A 26,179-nucleotide genomic window follows, 5' to 3' on the forward strand; every position below is an offset into this window, starting at 1 on the left:
GGTACTTTGGTCTGAGCAACTGAGATGGGAAAGATTGCAAGCTGAAAAATTGGGGGGAGGAGATTAGAAATTTACTTTAGGACATGTTAAGTCAAACAATTCATTCACACTATCCAAATTTGGTAATAGTGATACATCAGAAGTCCCAGGACTGAGACAGCTTTTATAAGCCCATCCCCCAACTTAGCCCAGATCTTATTAGACGCTTAAGTCATAGCAAGGGTGCAGAATGAGAAAGAAAACTTCTATAGTAGACTCATGCATCAAAGAGGTTGTTAGGTTATTATTTTTGGTGCTTTCAAAGCAAAAAGTAGGGAGAGGAGGAATGCAGTATGTTGTCTGGAAGAAAAAACAAACCCAGGGTTTTTATGTTGTCTCACCTCTAGGAAAAAAAATAATAATAATTATAGTACATTAGCTGAATCATCTTCACTAGGCTATGCCTCAGACAAGTCAATGCTATGCAGTTCTCTTGAAGGAGGTTCTCCTTTAGTTGGAGGAAATGAAAGTGACTAAGAGCCAGCTAGCAAGGTCAGTATCTAGAGTGGGAGATCACTTCTTTTTCCTCTCAAACTAGACACTGCTTAGTTACTTTACTAATTTCAGATTGTTGTAGGTGGAAGATCATTTGGGGTGAAAGAACAGAATTAATAATACCTAGGCAAATGTGCAGGGGGAAATTTACACAATTTATTTTCAGTTAGACTGTAACTGATTATTCAAAAACTTTCCTGATGTGCTTGCAAATAACTAATAATTTTTGACACATTGATCGTTCAACAGTAAATATTTAATATTGTTCACTAACATCACGGATTATATTAGTGGTGGAGGTAATAAAACGCAAGACATGACCCTTGCCCTCAAGATCACTGTGGGCCTTCCCAGCCTATATCAAGGTTATTTCTTACAGTAATCTAAATGGCATATGTCATGATTAGGAATGGCCATGAGACAATTGGCTAATGAGGTGTTTGCCTGGATAAAACACTGGAAACTCCTCTTGCAGGATGAGGAAAGAAATATTTTAGGTGTCAGTGAGGGACAGACAACTGAATGATCACTTCTAATGCTGGTTCCCAGCAATCATCTTTCTACAGTATTTTTCTAAATCATAGGATTTAAAAAACTGAATTTCTGCTTTAGAAAAATATTTAAAATATATACTAATCATTTAGAGTCTATTAAAGCATCACAAATACTATTTGTATTAGTCAGGTCAGGCTAACAATGATGTGTTAAGAAACAACCTCCAAATCTCAGCACCTTAACACAGAAATTCAAGTTTTTGTTTACACTGCATATCTAATAAGGTAGGGAGCTCTCCTCTTTAGAGTCACTTTGAATCAAAATGCTGGAACACTTAGCCTCCTTAGGGGATAAGCTAATGCTTCACTGAGCATTGGTTTCTTACTGCCTCAGCCTGAAAGTGACTCATACCACTTACCTTAATAGCCATTGGGCCAAAGCTAATCATATCATTCCTACTAAACTGAAAGAATCCTAGGAATATGAGGAATATTTGGTGAGTGGTTTTCTTTTCCATATAATTGTTTTATTTTTAAGAAAATAAAGACACAAATAAATGACTTAAAGATAGGGTCTTAGTGACCCAAAGCACGATTCTTCTTTAAAATGTAAAGTAAAATAAATAAACAAACAAACAAAATAAAATGTATATAGAAGTCAGTGAAAACTATTAAAAAAAAAAAAAAGCCTTTCTCAATCCTTAATAAAAGTAAGACAAAAGGATCAAATTATCTAGTCAGTAGTGCTTCTACCTAGAACGCACCCTATATGAATCTTGCCTCTCAGGAGCCAGACCAGAGTAGACCAAACTGAGCATCCTGAGGGTCTAGCAGATAGGAGGTTCAGCACCTCCACTAGTTAAAGTGTTCACAAAGAAATTAATCTGGCCCAACCTTGTAGGGAACCACGTAGCCTTAGATCTGCCATAAAGAGTTCATTGTTCCTCATCAGGGTCTCTGAGCACATATATTACAGGACACAAGGCATATATGGAAAACTGTTTCTACCATTCCATGAAGCCACATTTTATTGTGGAAGGTGGAGACAGAGAGGAGGGAGACCATAATCTATGTTGTAAAGAATCTGAAGGATTATGGATCAAAGATATGGACCGATGGTTCACAAACCAGGAGCAACCTCACAGTTTAGAATATTTCCTTCTTTGTTTAGGAAAAATGGTTTTTTCAAGTATGACTTTCCAAGAAAACCCCAGCTTCCCCACCACCTAATGCAAACCACAAAGTCTCTGAAGAATAAGGCCAAGTATAAAAAGGGACTGAAAACTGGACTTCTTTCCAACATGGTTTAGTTTAAAATCTGGCCATTCTCCACTAATTTACAATCCAGTGATTTTTTTAAACATTTTTTTATTTCCCTTTAGGATCAAGATAAAGCTGTTAAAGAACTGTAGTCTCTGTCTCTCTGTCTCTTTCTGTGTGTGTGTGTATGTGTATATGTGTTTCTGATAACCAGCTGTGTTCAGTCCCTCTTAAAGGTCAAAGGAAGGCCCCTTTTTCTTCCCATCTGGCATATTTCTTACAAAGACCACACTGATATAAACACACATATTCCTCTTGTGCACCAGGTCTTGCCCTTGGATTGATTCTGGGTTAGTCAATGGACCCTCACATAGGATTCAGAGGGAGTTATGCCACGTGGGACCACACATGATCTATTTGTAGAATGGATTCTATATTTCAGACACTATTTATGTGCTGTATAGGATATAAAGTGGACCAAACACAGACTCAACTCATGAAGTAGCTTTAGTCCAATAGTTTATCACCTGCATTTAGTGAATCTTCTTGAAAGCTGAGAAAAACAAAGTTATATTTAATCATCACAACTCATGGAGGCAATAAAGTAAGAATAACAGCCAAACACGATCAGGGTAGCATGTAGCAAGAAAAGAGACAGAGGAAGAGAAGATGGAAGAAGGAAAATAGATCTGCTTTGACTCAGTTTATTCCTTTATGGTCAGAACCCTGTTCCCTCTGCCTCAGTTCCGCTTCACTGTCAGCCTGTTAAGTATTTCAATGTGAATGATCTAGAACACACCCATTTCAACAAGAGTAAACACTTATTCCCAAACTGCTTCCTCTAAACTTCCTTATTTTTGTCAACCTTTTCAATATTCATTGCCAGACTTGAAACTACAGTTGCGGTGTTTTTCCCCTTCTCCTTCAGCGCCTGAACCTAGTTACTTGCCCAATTTTATCACACATCAATTCTCATTTTCTATTATCAATGGCAGCACGATAACTGAGGCCTCATCTCTCCATACCCAGACTGTCGTCATTGTTTCATACTTGGCTTTCTCACTTTTATTGTGCCAACTCTACACCATCATTTATAATTTTAGCTGACTTTGTTGGGACACTGGAGTTTATTGAGATAATGAAAACTTATGTCCTTGCTAAAAATCCTAACATTCAGAATTTTGATGTAATTACTGAATCCTATCTCATAGCATGTATTTTCAAAAGCATAAGGAATCTGTGGACAGAATGCAACTCTCAAAGGATGAAGGTTTTCTTTCTCAATCTTTTCCATACCTTATAATTGAATTGATTTTGACATCTAAGCCATATTTTACGTTTATTCCATTATGCTTTGCAAAGAGACTGTTATCCAAGGATTCCAAGCTTGTGATGGTGTTCCTGTGTGAATCAGGCATCTCCCAATACTCCACAACTTCAGTGAGTTCTTTCCTAATTAATGACTAACCTTAATGAAAACTCAGTCCCAGAATGTGTGATCCATGAAACACTGAATTGCAACATTCGACTTAAAAAGGCTTTGAAAAATAAAGAAAAATATACATTAAATGCAGCCAATTTTTATTAAAATCTAAACCCTAGTGTTTTGAGGCAAAACCATTATTTATTAGCTGGAGAAGTTAACTGGTTAATGGAAAGCCACTGAAGTCTCCATTGTTGCTTTTATTGCTGTTATTTTGCATGACAAGCTGTGGTTTAGAAGGTACCTTTTAAATGATAAGATATTTGGATATTGCCTAAGAATCAAGAAATGTAAAACTTTTTTATTAGTATTCTACTAATGCAAGTAACTCAAGTGCCTGATGCAAACTTATATTTGCACTGTCCACAAAAAGAGTTCAGCAAAAGATTATAAAAGAGAGTATAATTACACGATTAGTGCTAATATCTAAAATACTGAAGCACCAACAGCATTTATCACAATTGGTGATTATAGATTATAGTTTATTAACAACTTATAAATAGTCACTTAGCACCGTAATCTTAGTACAAAACGCACTGTCCAGTATAAAAGCTCAGAAAATTTTTGTGGAACAAATTAATTCTTTTGAGTACCTTACAAACACTCAAAAGATCCATTCACAAGTAACAGGTGAATCACTTTACTGAATCTTCAAAAATAGCTCGTTAGGTTTTTGACAATCACTGATGGCCCAGTTTATTTTATGGTTTTAAAAATAATTTTTCACATCTTAAAAATTCACACTTTTCACCAAAGCAAAAAGCACTTTCATTTGATCATTCAGATTTTGTTTTTCTCAGCTGAATTGTTCTAACTTGGAAAACACAGTAGTTCTCCCAAGAGATGCCCAGACCAGCTCATAATTTGGAGTGGTTTGTTTTAGAGCTGCTTTTTAAGCTCAAGCGTGGTCACATGATCTTTTCAGTAACTTTGCCTATTATGCTGCCTCTCAGACAAAGCCTAGTCACTTCACCTTTTTTTTTTGGCTTATTACTTACTAACTCACTGTGTTACACATATATGTATTTTATTACATATATATATAAAGGGGGGAATGAATCAGAAAACTGTCAACTTTTAATAAGAAAGTTTTTCCCACCTTCTAAAATTTATTGGCCTAAACACAAACCGCTTTGTATTTGTTCCTATTGATTCATATTTATAAGCCGTACTTATTCAGGGTAATACCTTAACCTTCTCTTCTTATCTTTATATTGTAAAAATAGAGGATGTAAAAATCAAATCTATATAATTTTGTAGAGCGGACATTGGCTATTCTGCCATTTGTTTTCAATGAGGGACTAACAAGTCAGAACCTGTTCTTGGCTCTTTTGGATTCATTAATGATTTTCATGAACACCCCGTTCTCCTCTTAGAAAAGAAACATCTTTTAGGATGCAGTGGTCTCATGCATTGCTCGATGCACTGGAACATCACCCCCGTGGAGCCACGTATCATTGCTGGTGGCTGGGCGGATATTTAAAAGAATGAAAAGGAGGCATTATGACTTTTAACACATTTCAAGGTTGTCTCAATGCATGCAAAGTCTTGTGCCTACACGGGATATTTATGAAATAAATAAGAGGCTTACTTATAATTATTATCCTTGTTTCAATAAAAACATTAATATATCTTTTCATCACATAAGATGTTTTGGTGTCAGAGGCATTTTCAGCTCTTACTGTATCTGAAATCTAAACTGTTCACTTCTCTTTTTTTTCTTTTTCTTTTTCTTCTTTTTTTTTTGCCCCATTTCTTTTGTGCATGTGAACTAACAAGGGACATTGAAAACATCACGCAGTAAGTACTTTTGTAGGTGCCTTTGGAATTGGGGTCAGCATGATTCACTCACATTCACATGCTGGACCTTTAAGGGCAATGACAAAACTGTCCCTGCTGTCCATAGCTCCATCCATCCAACTGGGAAGATGTGGTTAGAGGGTAATCTGGGATCATTGTGGGAGGATGTGTTTGCTGAACAATGGGAAGAGAAGTAGAGAGAGAACTGAGTATATAATGAGGACAAAGAGCAAGGGATAGAGATTTAGATTTGTAACAATTTAGGCTCTATGCAATGTTAGAAAGGGAAAGGGACCATGTTTTAACTGGGGTTAGGTCAAAATTGTTCTTTGAAATGTTAGACGGATTCTAAAATATAAGATTTTAGTTTATTATTTTTATTAAACTAAATTTAATATAATATGAATACCCAACCATATGGCAAAAACCTCAGAAATCAGTTTTTAAAGAGGAGGGGGGTGGGAGGTTGGGTGAGCCTGGTGGTGGGTATTAAGGAGGGCACATACTGCACGGAGCACTGGGTGTGGTGCACAAACAATGAATTTTGGAACACTGAAAATAAATAAGATAAAATAAAATGAAACAAAATAAAAATAAAGAGGAGGATTAAGACTCACAGCACAAGTTGCCTTACATGTAAACAGCCATCCATCCTTAAAAGAAAAGCCTAGCACGAGGTAGTGGAAAAAGTGATGCCCAAACCTCATAGCCACAGGTACCTTTTCAGTCTACAAAGTTACTAGTGCTAGGTGTTCACAACATGAACCTGACAAGTTTCATTGTGTTCTTCAAGGGGGGAAAAAAAAAGAGAGAGAGTAAGTATTTGGTTCAACCAAGATGAGGAAAAATCGTATTTTAAGACCCAAACTGTCTAATCCATCTAAAGGTACAGTTTTTTTTTTTTTTAAGATTTTTATTTATTTATTTGACAGAGAGAGATCACAAGTAGACAGAGAGGCAGGCAGAGAGAGAGAGAGGAAAGGAAGGAAGCAGGCTCCCCGCCGAGCAGAGAGCCCGATGTGGGACTCGATCCCAGGACCCTGAAATCATGACCTGAGCCGAAGGCAGCAGCTTAACCCACTGCGCCACCCAGGCGCCCAAGGTACAGGTTTTTAAATAGTTGTTGAAATAAACACCATCTGCGATCCAGAGGACTGACCTGAGTGATTCGCTTCATGAAAGGACTCAGTGGTTAGGGGTCCTGACCAGCAGAGCTTTGTCTGGTCTGACATGTGCTTCCCAGGCAAGAGTGCTTGCGTCTGCGAGCCCCTCCCCTGACCCATCCAGGAGGCTACATTGCTAACATGGCAGGATGAGAAAGAGTGAAGAACGGTGGTAGCAGCTGATATGGTAGTCTCATGCATTTCTTTCTATCTCAAAAATTTCGCCTTTTTACAGACAGCCAATAGAATGTGTACGTAAGTTTCAGAAAGTATGTAGCTGTCTTCCTATCTTACCAATTTTCATCAGGACTTTGTGACATTACCTTGGGCCTGTGGGGAACTGGGGTGGGAACAGAAGCAGGGGAGTACATTATAACCCTCAGAGGAAATATATGTTCCTTCTTTCCCAGCATTTTACATGTCTTCTTCCTGTCTCTCTGTCTGCCTTAGCACTTCCAGGCAGAGACGCATGGGTTTAACCTGCTACAAGGGAGAGACCCGGCTCATATTTGCAGGTCTCTGTGCCATTGTTTCTGCCCTTCCAGCTGCCTCATTAAAAACCATACATATTTTATGGGGTGCCTGGGTGGCTCAGTGGGTTAAGCCGCTGCCTTCAGCTCAGGTCATGATCTCAGGGTCCTGGGATTGAGTCCCGCATCGGGCTCTCTGCTCAGCAGGGAGCCTGCTTCCTCCTCTCTATCTCTCTGCCTGCCTCTCCGACTACTTGTGATTTCTCTCTGTCAAATAAATAAATAAATAAAATCTTAAAAAAAAAAAAAACATACATATTTTATATTGGAGGAGGCACAATTAACTTGCTTTTCCCAAACTGGCCCCTGGCCCCTAGCCTGATGAAATGCCAAAGAAAGAAAAAAACTTCCTGGATGATCACGGACAATAAGCAAAAAAAAAAAAAAAAAAGAGAGAGAGAGCGCAGACATACCAAGAAAGTGATGGTTTTCAGTAATTGTGCAAGTAAAACTGGGCCCCCAGGCAAAGTGGGAATGCTCCCCTCCTCTTTTGTTGTAGGTTTCTATGCTAGAAAAAAGAATTCTCTTTTTTCCCCTCTCTATAGCAGATGAAATGGTTTGGTCCACGGAGGAGACTTTTTGGAGAATGGGGTAAAATAGGAAAGGAAGAATAAGAATTTAATGCTAAAACCAAAAAGTAGCTGGCACACTGCTCTTTTCTTACTCTCCCTCACTCTATCAAAGTCCGACACCTCAAGCTACTTATGGGAACAGTTTCTAAATCAGGTTGGAAAGCTCACCACAGGAGCCTCTCACTTGCAGATATCGCTGTATGGGCCCCTTTATAATGATGGACTCCAAACCAACATAAAAGATACTTTGGCTGTGTTACATCATTTAAAGGTGCAAAAAAGTGAGAAAACTTCCCATGGATGTCCGCTCAATTACCCGTAAGACCAGAACTTTCTAATCACTGGGAAGGTCAACTGGTGTGGTCACAAAAATCTGAGTGCTTTAAAACTCCCAGGGACAAGAATAGACACATTTTTTTTTTTTTAAAGAAAAATCCTCTTAAAAACACCCTTGAACCATTTTAGTTATTGATGGACTTTGACAGGACAGAGCATAATGGCCTTGGCCGTACAATGTGACAAAAGTTGGTTCAGAAGTGTGCCATCTGCCCTACCGTATTCCCTTCCAGGCAGGTGCTTCCTGTAGAGCCAAGTGCTATGGTCAACATACAACTTTGTTAGTGTTCTATTGCCTTACCAGAGATGTGCATCATGTAACAGTAGACTATACTCACAAATGCTACAAATCCAGGTCAAGTACAAGCCTCAGAAATTTGCACTAGATTTTTGAAGGACTGGCTAGGTGTGCTATTTTATGACCTCTTGGAATTTCATGCTGCTTCCATATACAACAACACTATTTCACAGCTATCTCACATTTTATTAATAAACTTCACTTATCTTTCCTTAATACTTATAAGAACCCTAAACAAAAACATTACATTATTGTATCAGAGGACTCGGCAAATTTAAGAGGCATTCACACAGGCAGAGAGCAGCAGAGCCAGGAACTGAACAGCTCGAACCTTCTAATGATAACTTTGGTACTGTCAGCATTGTATCCTTACCACGGCTGCCTCTAGCTTTCCTGCTTCTGTGAGGTGGGCTTACAGGAAACCCTGGGCTCACACATGCCCTCACAAATGCTAGTACTCGCTCTGGATCTTTCAGGGTGGGAATACTCTATCTCATCAGAAATGGTCTTCCTTTTCCCTTCCTGCTTCCCTTTCTTCTTCCTTCCTCTTCTCCTTCCCTTCTTCCCTCCACTCTTTCTTTCCTTCCTCTCTCCCACTCTCTTGTCTATTCATGCAATTATATAACACATCTGTGTTGAGTCTCTGAGTACTTACGATAGACAATGTATGTAAACATTAAGTGTTTGGAAAATGAAAATCACGGGATGCATCTTATCCACTTTTAAGGACCAGTTCGAGCCCAAGTGTGTGGACATGACTTTTCTACCTGCCTGTTCTTAAAACCCTTTTGCTCTTGTAAATGAAGTGCACAGTTGTAACTGGAAATCCTTTGATCTCCTGCAAAGCCTGTATTGATTGATTTCTCTTTATACCATGTGTTCATATTAGCTTCACATTGAGGTTGTAAGATTTTTTTTTTTAATTAACATGCACCCATATGCTATTCATTTTATTTCTCATAGTCCTGGACATATTATATTGTACAGTATATAATATGTACCAAGTTCTCAGTGCTTGATTTATCGGTACTGTGACTCTACCTGTAAGGCAGGTAGATGGGCCATTTTACACCTACATTCATCTATTTACTATGATTATTAATAATGCTCAGCTTCTCTCTCCAATATTTTTTAAGGTAAGTCTTTTATGTAATCTGATAAAACATCTGAATCTTGGACCTTCCCTGGGGAGCTAATGAAAATTCAAAGTAATTTTTCTGAAAGCAATTTATTTAATTATCCTACTTTATATATCCCATTCCATTTTTCTTTTTCCCCAGGAAGAATATACTATTTCTCTTAGTCTCCTCAAAAAAGGTTGGGAAGAAAGTTTAGTAAATCAGAAAGTGCTCCAGTATAAGTAAGAGTTTTTCACTACTTCTGAGACACAGCTCCTAGAGTTATTATGATTATTATTACTGAATATATTATATATTATATAATTATTAATAATAATACCATTAAAGAGACTACCGCCTCTTTTAGAATTTGTATCCAACAGTCCCCTCGGGGTTAGAGATGATATCAATATTCTCATTTTCCAGCAGGCTTAAATGATATATTTATATTTTTGCCCATTTATATGCCCATATATATGCCCATATGTTTTACAATGAGCAGACAATAATTTAACATAGGTTTCCTAATATCCCATTCAGAACGCTTTCCCCTGTGTATATTGCCCTCTTTCTAAAATGAACATATTTATGGTATGTAAAGGATAATATCACTGAGACCAATGTTTTCCACATGTTTTTCCATATGTTTTTCCATGGGATATTATAAAAGGTGATAGAAAAAAAGAAGGATTCAGTAAGTCTGGGAAATGGTAGATTTAACAACTGTTAAGCTTCAGTGTTTCTCAGAGCATCTACACTGCTGTTAGGGCCCACAATTTTACAGGAGCATGCAGCATCTCCCAGACTCATTGACACAGCATGTACGTGTTCAGTGTTTCTCAAACTTATGGGAGCAGTGGTTCATTACAGTGGTCAACAACAACTGAGTTGTGTCCCATACATACTGAGTATGTGTCCCATATACCTGGGGCGATACTGATCTCTACCAATGCCTCGTTTTTCCAGATTAAAGTATTTTACTATCATGTCTTTAAATGAAAGGAAATGATGCTATCATGGAATATGGATCTTATTTCAATAAGATCACAAAAGAAAATGCAAATATGTCTTACTACACCCCACTGGCATTTGCAATTGCATTTGGTACCTGACTTATTAATTTCTTTTTAGTACATTTTAACCTGTATAGAGAATAATGCGATTTCTACCACTTAAACCCTATCGGTAAAATGATCTTTATGTCTTTTTAACTGAAAATATTCTCTTCAGATTTATGGCTTGCATCTGGCAGAGAAAAACTATGTAATTTATACAATTCGTTACTACAGTAGTAATAAGAATAAGAGTCACAGCAGCCCTTAGGATCTTACAGAACAAATCTGAAACTAGTCCTTGCTAGTGTTAGGCTTCACTTGGGGGAAAAACTATTTGGTATTATATGTGTGTGTGAAAGACAGGATTTGAGTTTCTATACCCTATAGGAAGTACACATCAGGGATGTGCTTTTATATGTTAAAAAGTGTTAATAAAAGACCAAAATCTATCTTTTTAAATATTTCCTTCTGTATTCTCATACCTTTTAACTAGAAACCTTTGGGAAGAAAGATTTTACCAACAATGATCCTGAGGCCTCATCTTTTTCTCTATAAAGACCACATCCTCATGTGCCCCTCATGATAGATCAGAATGGAGGTGGTTCAATTAATCCAGATATTTCCATGCAGGATACTGACTATCAAAACTGAATCCACTGTGTGTTTTCTTCTGCATCAGAGCTCTGCAGGTTCTTGTGACAAAATGGCCAAACATTAGACAAAGATACCAAATAAAACAGAAAAAAAAATTAAAATTCTTGCACTAAGCTATCTCAGGTGCTAGACCATTATGTATATATTTATGGAATTGGGGAACATAGCAAAAAAAAATGCAAAAAAGCTTTCAAGGGATAAGACAAGTAAACAAAGCAAACATTTATTAGTATATAATAGTATAAATGCAAGTTTCTTATAGGTTCTTTCCCCCAATTATTATGAAACACCTGCCAATAGCCATATACATACAAAAATCTCCAGCAGAAAATGATTAAAAGTAATTAGAACAGGTGTTTATGGGGGTGGGAAATTAGAAGGGAGAATTTAGATTTTTCATTGAAGAGAAGCCCCCGAAATGTCCTTGGATCCTGTGAAAACTTGAAAGTGGAAGAAATGTCCTATTACTATGCAAGTCCAGAAAAACAAATTCCTGTTGCATTCAGGGAGAAAGTAAGGGATATCAAATCACACCACACCAGTACCATTCCAAAGGGTAAAAGATCTAAACCACAGAATAAGGAATTAGTGTGTTAATTAGCCTCCATTAGCCCTATAGCTTTGTAAGTCAACATGGAGATTAAAGATAGAATTCATACATCTTATTCAGATTTGCTCTTCCTGCATCATATAGCATAATTACCAATTTTCCAAGGTTGAGAAGGTTTAACATTGACCCGTATTGTTGTGGGGCATCTCTTATATACAAAGTGTTTTTAGAAACTGGTGCCTATATATATAATAAGTTAGCTTACAGTCATATTTTTTTTAAAGATTTTATTTATTTATTTGACAGAGAGAGATCACAAGTAGGCAGAGAGGCAGGCAGAGAGAGAGGAGGAAGCAGCCTCCCTGCCAAGCAGAGAGCCTGATGTGGGCTCCATCCCAGGACCCTGGGATCATGACCTGAGCTGAAGGCAGAGGCTTTAACCCACTGAGCCACCTAGGCGCCCCTTACAGTAATCTTTTTTACTTAGAAAATTTGTCCAAGTAAACATAGAGGGAGACTAGCACTTCATCCTGACCTCTTCTGACATTTATTCATTTCTTATATCATGGTTTATAGTCTCCTTTCTCTCCCATTCAAATAAGAACTCCTTGTCAGTAGAATCCATCTCTGATTTTCATTTCAGGTTTCTTAAGCTCTACTACTTGCTTTACCTCAAGAAGTATTGATTACATAGTCAGTGACTTAATGGATGAATAAATAAATTTAAAAATAAATAAAGTGAAGACAGAGCTAGTGGCTCAGACATTTACTCTGAACATATTTTGCAACTAATTATAAAACTGATAGACTCTAATTTAATCCAGACTTATGGTAGATAAAAATTTTATTCCACTGAAATGTGTTTTATTTCATCATAAATGATCTATAGAAGCAATTGAAAGCACAATGCATTTTTTTTTAATTTTCAACACAAATTTCCTTTTTTTCTATTACTTAGAATATACGCAATATTTTAAAGCTCCATATATGTTCTAATTTCTTCTCATTATATTTCCATGGTACACATCTGTTTTTAATTCTGATCAGGAATTAGAGGTTTTGGAAATAGCATTCTTCTTTCTAGACATGGAATGTTTTAAATGCACTTTCCTAGATAGTAGTTACTCTCTAAACAAATAACATTGAGCAACATCACAATTTAATAATACTCTCTATGCTGTGTGTCGTTTGCTGCTTCAGATGTTGTTTCCCTCCCTAGGCTTTCACTGATTTTCTGCTTAAAATTTAGTAAAGCTGCAAAATTCTATGAATAGCAGAATATTCTATGAGCATGTTCTGTTATATTAGAAACAAGTGGAGACTGTGAGTTCCTTGCCTGTCAATTACAGACAAATTTTGCCTGGTCCCTATGGTTGATGTTATTTTTAAATGATTTTAGTATTGTTTAGTACTCAAAGCAATAAAAGCACTTGCAAACAATAATGTCAAACAACAGTCATTTTTAGACAACTTCCACCCCCTATTCACACTCAAATATTTGTTCCTGGCAAAGCAAGACTGTGAAAGAACAGAATTAGAGGTTGGTGTTAGATCCTTTAAGCTGGGGAAAAATCCATGCTCTAATTAAATTACTGCAGTGATGAATATTTCATATACATCAAGACACACTATAGAATATCGAAAACATGAAATGTAATTTCTCACTTTAGGGGAAAAAATGATTCCTTTATCTTGTGGATTTGTACTTGTTTTTTTCTTTAGTGTGTCATCCAAGGGTTTAATTATAGTATATGTTTGATGAAGAGTACAAATTTCATTAGAAAAAGTCCCAGGTGAGCTAGCAAATATGTTATTAGATGTGCTTTGACTAAGAAAGCAAGGAAGCAGATTTAGAATAACTGTAAGCATTCAAATAATTCTTATAACAAGAAAGGCTAATTTTGAATAGTGTTTCCCATTGTTTTAAGAATGCCTAAAAGGTGATGGTAAAGATTACTTATCAATGCAGTAAATTCAAGTTCTAGGCCCCAAGGCAGCTCTATAATTTTTAAATTCAAAAACACACTTACAAGAACCTCCATCTTTGGGTCTCCTGCAAAGTAGGCACTGCTTGGGTGGTACACTTTAATCTGAGAGTTCTATCACTGAAACCCCGAGTTAAATGTTCCCAAGCATAAGAGGTGTGACCCATAATTCTATAATGTGCAGTACAACACACACATCATAGTGACTCAGAGTCAATCAGAAGGAACAGGAACTCCACTTATAGCACTTATTTTAGCAAAAGGCCAATCCTCACCTTTCATTTATATGTCTTTGTTAAAGGCCTTTTCAGCCCAAGGGTCTTTTCTTCTCTCTCTTACCAATTTCCTTTGAGTGTTGGCCTTCCGTTTCAACTGAGTTATTTTGATGATAATATTTCCTTTAAGATGATTATTTGTTTAAAGTTCAAGCTAATAAAAGTAACTTAACCCACTAAAAATATTCCGGGGAGCAGAACAACATTTTAGGATGTTAATTGCTCATGTTAGCAGTCATCCATGAAACATATGTCGAAAATGCTCTTAAAGGTTCCAAAATGTCTCCTGCAGCTATAAATCTTTTACAGGTACAATTATGTGGAAACAGAAATAAGAAAATGTGCATCCAACATCTGGAGTCAGATGGTTTACTGAAGTAAAATTACAAAATTAAATTTAAATGAACTTAATTAAAAAGAGGAAGGGGATCCAATTTAATATGGACATTCATCATGTCCTCATTGAAGTTTCTTCTAGCACCAGAAAAATACAATCATCTGAATACAAAAGTTGGATAAAGCCTCTAATGGAGTGTGAAAAGATGACCAAAGAGACACAGTCGGGCAGAATATATTCCCTTTTTCTCCCTGCTATGTTAATGACATGGAATACCCAACTGTTTTGAAAAGACAATATCAATCAAGAAACTGAGCTTGGAAACTTATCTGTTTCAACCATCTCTTCTGTTTAGAGTTTCACTTAGTCACTTAAGGATGGCAAATACTAGGTTCGGGTTTTCTTTTCTTTTCTTTTTTTTAAGATTTTATTTATTTATTTGACAGGCAGAGATCACAAGTAGGCAGAGAGGCAGGCAGAGAGAGAGGGGGGGAGGCAGGTTCCCTGCTGAGCAGAGAGTCCTATGATGTGCTCAATCCCAGCACCCAGGGATCCTGACCTAAGCCAAAGGCAGAGGCTTTAACCCACTGAGCCACGCAGGCGCCCCTAGGTTCGCTTTTTAATTCAGTGAAGCATGATTGAAGACTAATAATATGCAGCAAAAACAAATAAGAAATACCAAACAGGAAAATGTTCATTTCAAATCACCTGCCCCTTTAGTTCTCGTTCTCTAAAACAATAATATTAACAAAACAGATGAGCATGGGGGAAGGGAAAGGGGGAAAAAGAGAGAGGAGAGTCAAACCATAAGAGACTATTAACTATAGAGAATAAACCGAGGGTTAATGGAGGGAGGTGGGGGAGGAGATGCATGAAATGGGGGGTGGGTATTAAGGAGGAGACTTGTGATGAGTACTGGGTGTTGTATGTAAGTGATGAATCACTAAATTCTACACCTGAACCAGTTTTACTATATATGTTAACTAACTGAATTTAAATAAAAACTTGAAATTTAAAAAATATTATCATCATCATCAAAATGATGATGATAATACTTTAATACTGTGGTACTGAATTCTTATTGCTCACTAATCTGTTTCTGTCTTCCTAGATCTTAAACACACTTCTTAGTTCTATGCTATCTGATATGCATTAGCTCTTCTTAGTTCTATGCTATCTTATATGCATAAAGGAGACAGATCAAGAAATAAAATTATACATAAAAATTATGTATCTATAGTTATACAAAAAAGAATAACATTTTATTTTATTAAACTGACAGATTTTAGAAAAGACAGCCAATGTTATTTGGCAGGTTTTTGCTCCTTGGTGGTTCTACATATGACGGACATTGCTAGAAGTTTGGTTTATGAAAACTTTACACGATCAGCTAATACTCAGATTCCGGTCATGTCATCTTTCCCTTCTTTTCCATAAATACTTAGTTTTTTTCATACTTATCATTCGCATATTTCCTTCACATCCTCCTTATCTAAACGAGAGACTCCAAACACCTCCCCTTCCCATCTAACGCGGCACACACTCACTGGGCAAGTGGAAAGCAGAAAAAAGGAGTCAACAATGGAGGAGGCCAGAAAACAGGAAAGCTAGCCAAATACCTGAGGCTGACACCAAGGGGCACAGGATGAATGCATACTTATTGAGCACAGACAGTTTATAACAGTGTGCTGAACACTTTCAGATACAATAGAGCAGTTCACACAGCAACCCTGGGTTAAGAGAACAGAGAATAATAACACTCAGGTAACTTCCTCAACATTGGACAGCTGGTTAAGTAGCGAAGCCAGAATTCAAGTATCAACTCTTTGGATGCCATATCCCATGCTCTTAACTCTATCACATTGCTTCAGATACTGCAGCTGCTGGGAACCATATTAAGGGAGACTGAGGAGTATAACAAGAAGATTGAATCTTATCTTGCAGTGGGGATAGAGAAATAACCAATGGTATAGGTAAGAATGAATAATGAATAATTTTAACTGTTAAGAAAAGTTCATTCATCTAAATCATGTGTTCATCACTGTCTCCCAGCATTTGCTTCCCATAAAAAGTATAAAAATATTACATTTTAGGATTTTTGCAGTATCTCTACATTGTAGGAAAAGAAAAGAAAAAACAATTTTATAATTCACAATAATCCCAGTGATATACTAATGGTCTGTGTCAGTAACTATGACCCCATTCTACTCATAATCCATATGTATATTTTTTATTTTTGTATGTATGTGTGTATATATATATTTTTTGTTTTTTGTTTTTTTTACAGAGAACTGAATACCTGCTCCTAAAGCCACAAACAGAAAATGGCTTAATTTTCAGAGCTATTGGGCCTAAAGCATTAGATTTAGCTATAAATTACATTTTAGTCCCATTGAGTGACTGGCTAGCTATAGTGCCTCCAAAAATGTTATGACTTCCCCTCCCCCAAAATGTTGATTTTAGAAGTGTCTTAGATGGTAAGAGGAAAAGCTGAGAGTCATTTATGATTCTGCTAAAGTTCTGCAAAGACAGAAAGTCAAGACAAAGGAAAAGGTCACTAGAACTTGCAAAATACATACCTTTGCTTAGTTCAGAGCATGTGACATTGAAGATGAGCAAAACTATGGGGTAACCAGTATTTTAGAGAATGCACAGAATGAGAAAAAGTAGTACTTCTAGAGAAAAGGGGAGAACACAGTCACATTGACAGTTACTCACTCACTGTATCAAGGAATGGCAAGGAGATAAAAATGGGGAGGGGGTTAAGTAGGTTGGTGGGAAAAAAATCACAAAAGGAGGTCATTAAAGTTCAACAATGAATTCCAAAGTTAAGTCTATATCTGATGTGCCAAAGAGTAAGTGCAATGTTCTGCTGATAAAGGAATTTAAGGGGGTTCTTCTGAACCACTGGATTCTATAATGACAGAACTCAGAGGAAGCCAGCCCATTCAGTGTAAGACCCCCTCACTGAAGACCACTGTTTGGCTCAAGTCAAGAAAGTATCTGTGTGTCTTGAGTCATACAACTCTTGTGAAAGACAACTGTTTCCTCACCAACAGCCAAAGTGGGAACCTCAGAACTCTTCATGCTCTTTGAAAAATCTGCTTTGCCATCCTTGAATCTTGTAGTCATCACTCTCCTTGCCCCCAAAACTTACGGTGTCACCACAGTCTGTGAGAGCAGCGGGATAGCTATCACTGGGCCCCTGCATGTCAGTCACTCTTGTCCTTTCTTCTCTAACACCCATAAGATTTTGTTCACTACTTGTCCTGACTCTGGCCCCATACCTCTTGAAATCCTTTCCCTGAGCCCTCTGGGACATTAAGTCAAATCACCAGTAAGTCTACTAATTCTCAACTTCCTTTGGAAACTTCCCTTCCACTTTCTGCCCTAGTTGAAATCTGGTTCTCCTCCATAACACTGATTCCACTAAAGCCCTTCCAAGTGGTAGCTTTTCCTTTCATAGATTTCTATAACCAAGGAGGCTGAAAGTATGTTAGGTGTCCTCCTTGCTCTTCATTACTGCACCTAAAACATTCTCTCTCCTTCATCTATAAAATCCCAGCTTTCATTTCCAAATCATCAGGCTATACCACCCGCCATCACTGCCAGTGCTGCTTCTACCATTCTCCAGTTGTTTCCCCTTCATTAGCTGGAATTTTTTGTGCCTTGTTCAAGATCACTCTCTAATACCTCTCCTATATATTTTTTTACATTTGCATATCCAATATGATGATCCTTCCACTATCCTATCCTCAGTTCCTGGACTTTCTCTCTTCCAAGATTTCATTTGCCATCATTCCTAACCCACTCACTTACACAGTCTTACCTCTGAACTTGTTAACTGTAACTGCAGCACCTAAAAAAAATCTCCACTTCAAATGTTCCTTTCTCTGGTCGTGACTGCTTGTCTTTCCTGCTCATTCCCTTTAATATCTCAAATCCTACAATTCTGCAACCCCACCAGGACCTAAAATCCAATCTCCTTGTGTCCCTGGGTCTTCTCTCCCATGATATCTTCTCCTGTTTCCTTGCCAAGGAGATCATCACTATAATCATATCCAACTCCTTTTTTGCTTTGGTGGTCTTTGCTTTGGTGGAATCATAAGCCTTATTAAAGTCAGACAACCACTCAGTGCCCACATTCATGCATTCTGATATGCCTGATGTTTAGTAGATAATCAAATGAAAATTTCTGCATACTCTTACTATCACATCTGTGCCTATACTTAACTCTCTGATTACTGGATGGATAAGTGGCCAGTGCTCTTAGTCAAGGCCGGTCTCTCCACTTGGGCATAGAACCTTATCCTGCCCTCTTACTAGAATTACTGTAGTGTGCTCCTAAGTCATTTCCCCACTTATACCTTGCCTGCCCATTCCAGGTGTCGCCTTCTACCGTCCACTCTCAATATGGCAGCCAGATCCTCATAAAAGTATAAGTCAGATCAATCATGCCACTCCTTAATCCAAGACCTCCAAAGCCTTCCCTTCTGGGTAAGAACCAAGTCTTCAGTGGCACCAGTTCTCTACATGATCTGGTTCCACGTTGTCTCTCAGACCTCATCTCCTACTATCTCTCCCTTTTTCACTCCAACCTCAATGGCTTCCTTGCTGCTTTACAAATATGCCAGGCACCCTTTTGTCTCAGAGCCTTTGCACTTGCTGTTTTCCCTGCTTAGGAAACTCTAGGTATTAGCATGGTGTGCTTCCTCATTTCCTTCAAGTCTTGTTTCAGAAGGTCTCAAAAGTTCTATCTAGAAAATCTCTCCTAAGTCAGTCTGAAATTCAACTGTCCCACTCTGCCCTGAACACATCTATTTTTTCTCTTTAGCACCCATCTATATATAAAATACATATGGGTGTATAAAAAATACATAAACACTACATCTTTTAGATCTGTATCTTGCTCAGTGCTCATTTTTCCAGATTGATTTTTCTTTTCCAGGATTATTAGAAGGTATTCCAGGGAGGTAAGGGTTTTTATCTGTTGGATTTACTTCAGTATCCTCAGTACAATGCCTAGAAAGACCCACTTGGTGATCAATAATTTGCTCAATGAATGGATCAACAAATAAATGGGTGTATGAAGGACTAGGGAATGAAAAAACAGAAAGGTATAATGTTTTTCACATGGAAAATTAATATTTAGAGATGTTATTTTTGCTATGAAATCTCCTGTGGGAAGTCAGGATTTGGGTGGGGGGGATACTAGAATACAACAGTTGTCACAGTGGTGCAGTGACAATATTAACAATACAGCTCATTAAGCAACACAAAAACACCAAGATTAAAGTAAATCCTTGAATAATTCTAAAACTACCATGTTTAATCTTAACAGTAACTGTCACTCCATTAAGAAAGAGATATTTGATAGATCTTGCCCTTTCTGTTTAACCTGCAAAAGTTTCAATTTTGATGATGTCAACTTCCTACTTTTTCAGACATTACCCCCCTCCACACACACACTAATATAAGCAGACAGAGTCTAAAAGCTGACACATGTGACCTAGGGGTAGGTTGTCAGAACATATCTCTTTGACTAATACTAGGATGTAATCATAGTATGCCTACACAATTTATGTTTCTCAGCTCCCCTTGCCCTCGACACTCCCAAATAAGCGGAATTTATGTTTTTAAGTTTCTAAAATGTTTTCCAGGATCATATTTGTGCCCTTACAATGTATGTTTATAATGTATCTTTGGATAGTTAATTAGAATTTTTTGCAGATGGTTGATAAGACAGCAGAGAACACATTATTAAATGATTCCTCCCCTTCCCCCTCATTTCTAGAGAATCCTCCAGTATATAAAGATTGTCTTTTATCAGAGGCTCTCAATCTATTCCAATTTTCCATAAGTCACTGTGCTCTAATGACATTTTGTCAGATGCAAAACTTAAAAATAAAAGGAGAAAATTCACTTTTGACTTTATTACACCAAAAATGTCTGAATGATAGATGGGACCATTGCAGATATGGTGGTTGCTTGGTTCCTATTGTTAGTCATGGATTATTTTGATCCACTGCAAAGAAATAGTGGGTGACTAGAATAGAAAATACTTGTCGTTTTCTGGAGCTTCAGTGAAACGCTAATCAAAGCAGCTGAGATTTTAGCGACCCTACTTGGATTTCTATCAATTTCCATCATTTCATGATCCCATTACTGGGAAGTTCTTAAGGATTCCTTTCTGCTGATTATATCTCATCTCCTATTTTTCCTTTGGGGAAAAGAAGAGGTCAATGATTGAAAAGAGATATTACCTTTTGAATTGGGAATACTGAAAATAATAGTATCCAGATCAGCTAGATCCCAAGAAAATTGTTTCACTGAATTTTTAGTAGTATGTTCTGCTCTGATGATTAAAAACCACAGTTTTTAGACTAATTGGGTCAGTTACAAACACACAAAAAAATCTGTATGGAGTATCCTGAAATAACATTTCCCATACTTAACTTTATTCTTGTCTTATTCTCTTTGGTTACTTTTCCAGATTAGCTGCAGAATTTTGTGACCCAAAGAACATTTAAACTAGATTCTAACATAAAGACAGAATGAAACATACTGAAGCTTGAAGGATCATTAGTTACTTTTGTCCTCTTAGTAGAATAAATTAGTAGGAATGAGGATGGGTTTAATTAGTCAAAGAGGGTAAAAATTATGCTACCCTATAGCTGGAGGTCTTGCGACCATGGAAGAGGATGATAGTGCATGTAAGTATACAGCTTCACAACAAAGTTCACAGTGAACTTTGGATGATGTGCAAATTTTATCCCTAAAAAAACTAAATGGGTGATAAACTTGGTTGGTATTTCATACGTCAGCCAATTTCTCTGACCCACATCCATTAGGTTAACATTCTTCTCTGGCCCTCTGGATAAAAATTTGGACTACTATATTTAACTCCATCCATTATTAATAGTCCTTGATTGCCTCTAACATTACTAGATAAACTGGGAAATCTGGAAGATTTTCTGTAACATGTAATTGTTGGAATTTCCTATTTATTAGCTAGGTCATGTTTTCTAATAATTATGGCTTTATCCTTTTTAACTTTAAATTCAATTTAATTGACATATAGTGTGTTATTGGTTTCAGAGGTAATTTTATGATTCATCAGTCGCATTTAACACCCAGTGTTCATTCCATCAAGTCCCCTCTTTAATATCCGTCACCTAGTTATCCCATCTCCTCACCCATCTCCCCTCCAGCAACCCTCAAGTTGTTTCCTATAGTTAAGAGTCTCTTATGGTTTGTGTCCTTCTGTTTTCATTTTGTTTTTCCTTCAATTCCCCTGTGTTCATCTGTTTTATTCTTTAAATTCCACATGAGTGAAATAATATATTTGTCCTTCTCTGACCTATTTCAATTAGTATAAATCCTCTAGTTCCATCCATGTCACTGTAAATGGCAAGATTTCTTTCTTTTTGATGCCGAGTAATATTCCATTATATACACATTGCTGCTATAAACACTGGAGCACATGAGCCCCTTCTAATCATTATGTTTATATCCTTTGGATAAATACCTAGTAGTGCAATTGCTGGGTCATAAGGTAGCTCTATTTTTAACTTTTTGAGGAGCCTCCATACTGTTTTCTAGAGTGGCTGCACCAGCTTGCATTCCCACCAATAGTATAAGAGGGTTTCCCTTTCTCTACATCCTCACCAACATCTGTTGTTTCCTGAATTGTTCATTTTAGCCATTCTGCCTCCATGAGATGGTATCTCATTGTGGTTTTGATTTGTATTTCCTTGATTCATTATAGCTTTATTCCTAAAGGACACATGATTAACTGTTCTTTGCAGGGGCAAAGACTATAGTGTGTTCAAGCAAACTGTTTTTTGGCCCAAGACACTTCCCCACCCCCAGTTCATATTGACTGTCTATGTTTGTAGTGAAATGGAGTCATAAAGTAAACTCAGGGCTATAGGGGTATATTTAGCTTAGATATCAAACACTTAAAGCAGGATTTATGAAAGTCAAAGGCTGTGGGTCAGTATCCAAAAAAAAAAAAAAAAAAGCTGCACTGTAAACAAGTAAAGGACTTTCTGAGTTGTGAAGGAGAGGAGAAAGGAGACTGAGAAGGGATGGAGATGAAGATAAGGGGCAGGAAGATAAGCAGAAACTCTGGTTTAGTAAGAAAAAAAAGTATATATCTGACAAAAACTAGAGTGAGAGAGGTCTGGGAAAGACTTATGCACCTCAAGAATCAATCCCAGAGATCCTCTCTTTCCTACCCAGCTGACAGGAATGTATCATTAATATTTTTTCATTCTCACCCATGCTGTCCTTTTGGAGTAATTCTAGGACACTGAAATTTGGGGTCAATGCATCATAACACCAGAGATTGGTTCAGATACAAGTCAGAGGCAGTTATAACAATTGACTTTTGTAGTTAACACAATTTAGAGAAAAAGCAAATATATTAGAGCTCAGAACAGCTGTAAGACTTTGTTCAATGTGAAGGCATACATGATGACCTGTTAAGAAACTTTTTGACATAATTTTCAAATCAGACAAGTGTTATTAATAAGGATTCAACTTTCTAGCAATACTAAGTTCTGTGTAATGATTTTAAGTTTCTCAAAGTGGTTCCCATTTATTATTTTATCTTTTCATAAATCTACAGAAGAGTACAGTGATTATTAACCTCATTTTACTAAGTCACAAGAGTTAGTTGATTAAGATTTCAGAAGCAAAAGAAAGAAAAACAAACAACAAAAACAAAAAAACTTCTCTAGCTAAGTCAACTATAATGTCGGAATTAGAATTTAGGTCCATTGGTTCCTAAATCATTCCTCTATTATACCACCCTACATCTGTGTCTTCTTTCCCAAACAAGTCTGTCTGGTCAGTGTTACCACTGTTGCAAAAGGATTCAGTACCACCTGGTTCTGATTAGGAGCTCCAGAGATTAGGCGCTCCAAGTCTACTCTCAAGAAAAACTTCCCATACCCCAAGGGACACAAATCAGTTCAGCAGGAACTATTGGACTTCTCTGGAAGGATAACAGAAAACATAATTTTGATATATAGAACTCAGATGAAACTATGACTTCCATGGTCATAGTGAGTGACCAGACAGCCTCCATGGAGGTTTATTGTTTCATTAAGGCCAATCACATGCATGTTTCTTTCACTTTTGTTTTTCTCCTCAAACTGCCCAGACTTGGGGATTTTAAAAAGCCCTGTTCAGTTTAACTCTGGCCCTTATGATATCTGAGATTTAATGACTTTCATTAGGATGTTATCTTAAATTCCATGTATATATGAGAAACCATGACTTATGTATGGGAGTTAGAGCTTGGTGGGAGTTCCTAGAAAGCACATCTAAATCATGAAATAAAACATTAAACTCAAACACAAAGTAATTTAATTTCTAAAAGGAATATGGTATTCAGATAAAAGAAACCATAATAGTACATTCATTTACTTTTATATGTATGAAAGTGTTAAGTTGTGCCATCATTTTCAGGTATCAATTTTAAGTAATGCATCTTCCAGGCTATTTAATAATCATTCTTCCATTGTTCCATAAATAGATTATGTGAATACAAGCTGTTAAACTAAAAGTTACCTCAATAATATAACTGAATAAAACAGCAGGGAAATTTGAGAGGAATATACTCAGAAGACTAAATCTGAATACTGAATTGCCAAAATATATTCTTTGAAAATTCACAGATATAAGGCCATCTGTGATATACAAAAATGGACCAAGAAGTTGGTTAAGTCACATTTTGTTCAATGTGTCATGGACCTGCTACAGGGACAAATGAAAATGGAGACCCAAACACATGTGGAAAATAAACTAAGATGGTAGCCATCAGAGAACTAAAAAATGCAGAATATAGTCTCACCCTATGAAGATCTGGCTAACCCCGAAGTTGGTAATGGAATGACTATTGTTACTAAATGTAACCTTTTCAGTTCAACAGTTCAGAGGCCAAAGAATCTACCTGGTGCATAGATGATCTTGTTGGACTCCAGTCAACCACGTCATGATACATTTTCTACTTTACATTTGAAATGTAACTAGACCCTCTGTTCTATACCATAAAATATGGAATATATAATTAATATTTTATTCAGTATTTTATTTGATCTCAGATCTAAGAGTGTGTGTGTGACACATATAGGTAAATACACACAAAGTGGAAGACTTCTCTTTTTGAAACAAACTCCTAATAACACAATTTACTATCCATCTGCCAACATCTTCATCATTATGACTGTCTTTAAGGAACATCATAGGGTTGTGCCTCTGACATCAACAAGCATCCAGTGCATCACCACACCATCAACATCAGGCAGTCTTCATTTTTATGCAATCACCTGATTGACTACCAATTTGATTTTTTTAGAAACCCAGTCTCTGTACCCATATTGAGTCTATGACTGAACCATAAGGTATTGAAAACAGAATCACATCCCCTTTCCTTTTTCCCAATGATTTTAACTTTTGTGTTCCTTTGTGCCCTAATAATCATATCTCTTCTGAATACAAACAGTTTCATTGTTCAAAATGGAAACTATTTCTCCCACTTGGTCCAACTGTACAGAGATTTTTAAAAAATCTTGGTATTACTTAGTTTCCCTATTTTCACCAACGCAAAAAATTCTAAATTCAACATTTATGGACCATAGATTTTTCTTCTGTTTATTTTGGTTTTATACAGGGTAATGGAACAGAAACCCATATGGGTCAAAAAAAATATTACATGTAAACAACTTCACTTTCATATATAATGCAAAAAGCCAAAACCCAGTATTATTTAATGTCCTTCATTGTTATATCTTTAAATCTTACCTCTGCAGATAAATGTGAAAATCCTTAAATTGCTGGCCTCAGTGTTCCCATGTCAACTGGCATATGCTCAGATTGGTGATCCTGCCAAAAGTCACAGGAAAACGTTTATGAGACAGAGGCTGATGGACGATTATTTTAATCCTGCATGTCTAGCACTGCCGGCAAGCTTGGTTTATGAATGCCTGCTGCTGTTTTAATGATAAGACCTCTTAAACACAGCTGAATGCAGTGCACCAATGGATTTTCTTTTTTTTTTTTTTCCTTCCCTAACTAGGAGACTGATTATTGATCTCCACCTGGATGTTCCTATTGAGAACATGCCATTCATAAATGTAAGCAAAAAGAATAATGGTGCACACTGCATGGGTAGTTTTAATAACCTACAATAGGGACACAGTTTCCATGGAAAGGAAAGGAACAAATCCAGTCTTAATGAAGTATATGTTTACATGACTGAAAAGTTTGTGGACATTCTATGAGCCAAGCATTGGATAGTCCAGAGCATCTGGGTTTTGACTGGGTGTCACATCAGAGTGAATATAGGACCCCAAGGATGTCCTATACTCCTACTCCAGAGAGGCTTCCAAGTTCTCCCTATCACTCTTAGAATAGAAGCTTTGCAGGTAAGAATAGACAGATCTGACTACACTACTTAACTAGAGGGATTTGAAACCAGAAATTGCTATACAGAAATAGAAAGGATATGAGCCCAGTGGGAAACTCGAGAATCCAAAACCTGAATACAGGAGGGTGAAAAGTAGATACATGAACATCTCTAGGGACCCACCCTGAAGCTGCTTGAAAAACCAGAGAAGCCTTAGGTCAGAATGGATTGTCCATCGGGCTTAACCCAAAGCCTGTGACCCTCAACTGACTAGGATCTTTCAAATACACTCGGGCATTCCAGGTCTTTCGCTGGTGGG

The 26,179-nt window shown here is 37.0% G+C and overlaps 1 protein-coding gene across 2 annotated transcripts in view; it reads right to left on the reverse strand.

Moving 5' to 3' along the window:
• Positions 1–26,179, reverse strand: part of SEMA6D (semaphorin 6D) — a 573,864-nt gene that overhangs the window by 341,086 nt on the left and 206,599 nt on the right. Inside the window, exon 2 of one of the 2 annotated variants that reach the window (XM_082734880.1) lies at positions 25,257–25,337. The exons of the other annotated variant lie outside the window; for it this stretch is intronic. The gene's annotated coding sequence lies outside the window, so the exon portion shown is untranslated. The remainder of the gene's footprint in view (positions 1–25,256; positions 25,338–26,179) is intronic. 2 annotated transcript variants of the gene reach the window in all.

This window comes from Mustela nivalis (assembly GCF_964662115.1).
Source record: "Mustela nivalis genome assembly, chromosome: 6".
Classification (NCBI taxonomy): domain Eukaryota; kingdom Metazoa; phylum Chordata; class Mammalia; order Carnivora; family Mustelidae; genus Mustela; species Mustela nivalis.